Source organism: Pteropus medius, unplaced genomic scaffold, assembly GCF_902729225.1.
Source record: "Pteropus medius unplaced genomic scaffold, Ma_sr-lr_union100, whole genome shotgun sequence".
Classification (NCBI taxonomy): Eukaryota; Metazoa; Chordata; class Mammalia; order Chiroptera; family Pteropodidae; genus Pteropus; species Pteropus medius.
In genome coordinates, this window is record NW_024350924.1 from 10,008,838 (window position 1) to 10,013,064 (window position 4,227).

Genomic DNA, 4,227 nt, shown 5'->3' on the forward strand with positions numbered 1-4,227 from the left:
TTATGTACAAAATTCCGTGAATATAGTTTATTTTTCTTAGTCTTTGGATATCATCAGGACATCAGAGCAGATTATGATCCGATCAATGTTGACGGTCCCATGATATTTCCTTCCAAATGTCCCATCTCCCAGTCTCCTTTGGTCCTCTTAGATATGCTGCCTTGGTTCCCACGGGCCTCTGCACACACACGCACAGAAAGCGCAGGAAGATATTCCCTGAGGCCCTTGTTGCAGAAGAATTTGATTGCTGGTCCCCAAAGACCTTGACACGGTTCCCACAGACCAGTGTTGCACACCAGAGGCAGCTGGGAGCTGTGGGAGCCTGACAGAAGCCATCTGGGGTTGCACCAGGTTGCAGGCTGTCTCTGCAGCTAGGGACCACCAGATGTAAAGATGCAGCTGCTGGTGAGTTGTCACCCTCACAGCTCAGACCCCAAGAGCCCTTCTTACCTCCGCAGCGATGCGGCCCTTGGAGCTGTCCACCGGTGTCCCAGAGACATTGGGGACCTTTACGCCATAGACATACTTGTATTGGCTTCTCTTGAGCTTGCATATCTTTGACTTCTGCGTCTATAATTCATGACCATAACCTGAAGGAGCCTTGTCTGTCACTTAACCTCAGATCTCATTCTCTTGCCTACGGAGAAGTGTTCTCAAACGTCTCTCTGTGAGCTGAAGAACACCCACATTAACCACCACACACACACACACACACGCTGGGAGTGCAGCTTTGCAATCCATCTGTGGTCAACGGACCATGAACCCACCAAATAGGTTCACTGCTCCAAACGAATCATTGACTCCTGCTTTTGAAAGAGATGTCGGTTCTTACACACACACGTGGACACCCTATTGATCTTCATAGAGAAAAGTAATAAAGATCAAAGCTCTGCCAGGAATCCTTGGCCACAGTGCAGTCATCATTTGGGACCATTACCAGCTCCCCTGAGCATAAGCCTCCAAGACCTCCTCTACGGAGAGTACCATTCTTCATGAAATTAGATGCCTGAGATAGCTTTAACTTCATCTTCATTCGGGGAGTGAAGACAGCCTTCCAGATACGTCTTTTTAGTGTGAGTTCACCATGATGTCTTCTGGGTTCCGCAACATCCTAGCCAATGTCCCGATGTGATGAACAGCATTTTGAGTGACAATTGCGGTGGGATCTACTTATAAAACATGCTAAAACACTTAGCTATGCTGACATCCCGTAGACCCAGTTCTGAAATAGACACTTAATTGTCTATTTCAGAACTGGCTCCAGATCAATTGCAAGAAAACTTAAGAAAACTCAAGGTAGAGATTCTGGACAAACTATAATATAGCCATGCGGTCTAAGTGTTTATTCCTTAGGGCTGCTGTAACAAATTGCCACAAATTTAGTGCCTTAAAAACAACACAAATTATCTTCCAGTTCTGGAAGTCTTACAGTCAAGATGTGAGCAGGGTTGCATTCCTTCCAGAGGCTCTAATGGGGTATCTGTGTCCTTGCCTTTTCCAGCTTCTAGAGGCCACATGTGTCCCTCGAGCGATGGCCTCTTCTTTCATCTTCAACGGCATCATTCTAATCTCTGCTTCTATCATCTCTTCTCTTTGCTCTAACTCAGAGCCTCTTGCCTCCCTCTTACAGAGACCCTTGTGATTACACGGGGTCACCCAGATAATCCAGGATAATCTCCCCACCTCGAGATCCTTAATCACACCTGTAAAGTCCTTTTTGCCATAGATTTTAACTTGTTCATAGATTCTGGAGATCAGGATAAGGGTATCTTCTGAGTGCTGTTATTTTGCCTACCACAGTGAGCAAGGTAGCTTTCTTTTTAGGATGTCTTCCTTCTTAGTAATAAGGGTGTTAGGTATTTCCTGGGTTTACCAGCTATTACCAGCAACTCATTCCTTACTTTTCCACCCTGACATCTCCAATACTGACCCGTGTGTTTAACTGTTAATGTGTCTGTCTCAGGGACTCAACCAAGCAAAGTACAAAGTTTATCTTCATTGCCATGGGACCATCATCACAAATATACATCACAAATATAAGGCGGAGAATAGACTATCCTCATGGAGGGCCAGCTAACCTCAGCTAAGAAGCTCAGGAAATGCTTTCAGGCAGATGCGATGTCAGAATTCAGAACTAAAGGAAGAGTAATGGTTTACCAGGCAAAGCAGAAGTAAAGCCCGGGTGTTCCAGGACGGTGAAGAGCCATCACCCAAGCAAGAAAAGGGTGAAAAGCATTAGTAGATTCAAGAGACCCCACATAGTACTTTGAGGTCCAAGAGGTGGAAATGGGTTCCCAGAACAGTTAACAGACTGATGATGCTATCTGGCCCTGTGCTAAAGGGCTTTATAGGTATTATCTCATCTGACCTCGCAATAAATCCACGAGGAAAACACTACCATTAAAATCATCCTCATTTTACAGATGAAGAAATGAAATCAAGAAGGGATAAAATCACTTCCATAAAGTCACATAGCTAGGATCAGTCCGCGTCCCTTACACCCTTAGCTGCCGTGATGTTCTGACCTGTACCCTGTGGGAAGGTGTTTGGACCGTATTACATGCAGTGGTAGTTCACAAAATTTGGTCTCCAGACCAGCAGCAGCATCCTCACCTGGGAACGTGTTGGAAATGTAAATTCTTAGGCCCTACCCAGACCTACGGGACCAGACGTTCTGGGCATGGGTCCAAAAATCTATTTTAACAAGCCCTCGGGTGATTGTGATGTGCACTGAAGTTTGAGAACCACTGCTGTAGAAAATGAGGGGCCCCCGAAGCACTTCTTGTCGAAAGAGAACAGAATCCATGTAGAGCTGTAAACAGATCACGTAGCAGAGTGGCAGTGTCATCAGCACGGCTTCTGTTTTTATGTCACTGAGACAGTTTTTGAGCGCTGCTTATTCAAGCGCCGGGCAAGATGACATTGACGGCCTTGATACAGTCATGTTTCTCCTGTTATTCAGAGGGGTGTGTTTGAGGTAACTTTTAATGAATGTACAGATGGGGTCAAAACTGAATACACTGTTGGTTAGCTCATGAGGAGGAAGAAAAGGTCCAGTTCAAAGATGAACAATTAGAATGATTATAACGAACCAACCGATATGGAAGGTAATATTTAAAATCTTAAAATACATAACACTTTCTGGTTTAAAGATTAAAATAGACATGGTGACTGCTTTCCTATAATACAGGAGGGACACCCAGGAAGACAAACCAAACAGAATTAGGGAAAACGGAGAGAAATTGAGCTGGAATTTTCCTAGAAGATGAACTGAATCTCAGAATCATTTTTTTTTTTTTTTTTTTTTTTTTTAGGCAAGGCAACCCTTGGTTGACCTCACAGAATGCAAGGAACTTGTCGGCTTACAATCCCTTATTTTTTATTTTTCACGCCTACAGCACCTGGTCTTCCTAGGTGGTCTCCCATCCAAGTACTAACCAGGCCCGACCCTGCTTAGCTTCCGAGATCAGATGGGATCGGGCACGTTCAGGGCGGCATGGCCATTGACTCAGGATCATTTAAATATATATATATTGATTTACTTGTGCATTCATTCATTTAAGAAAAATTGTTGAGCACTTTTCAATATGTCAGATATTATGCTGGAACTAGGCAGGACAAAACTGAGGAAGTCCCCAGGCCTCACAGAGCTTATGTTCTAGTTGTGGAGATAGAAATTAAAGCTCTATCTATTTGTCTAATTAAATGTCAGGTATCGATTAGTGTTACGAAGAAAAATAAAACAGAATAATGGGACGGCAAGGGGTTCTATGATAGTTGGAGAGATTGGGGAACCCCTCCCCAAGGAGAGAACTTATGAGGAGAGACTTGAATGAAGAGAGGAAAAGAATTGTGCAGTTATCTAAGGGGAAAGTTCTAGACAGAGGGAACAGCAAGTGGGAACATGTTTGGTGCTGCTGAAAACAGCAAGGAGTCTAGTGTGGCTGAAGCCAAGTGAGAACAGGAGGACCGGTGAGAGGCTCCGAGGAGTCGGGGACCAGATCAGGCAGGTCTCAGAGCCAAGGACGCTGGACGTTCTTGAGTAAGGACCGGAAGACCGAGCAGAGGAGTGAGATGACGGGGTTTGTGTCTGCAGAGTCACTCTGGCTGCTACGAGGCGAGGTCAGTACAGGCGTGAACGGAGGCTGGAGGTCTGTGAGGAGGCTGCTGCGTAGTCCAGGAGAATATTGAATCTTAAGAGATTTTACGTGGACTGATAATCAAATT

General features: G+C 44.9%; 1 non-coding gene across 1 annotated transcript; it reads right to left on the minus strand.

Moving 5' to 3' along the window:
- Positions 1–3,389: 3,389 nt before the first annotated feature.
- LOC120585262 (5S ribosomal RNA) lies at positions 3,390–3,508 on the minus strand. Its single transcript, XR_005648288.1, has one exon. It is a non-coding gene; the product is annotated as a 5S ribosomal RNA (ribosomal RNA).
- Between the last annotated feature and the right edge of the window lie 719 nt (positions 3,509–4,227).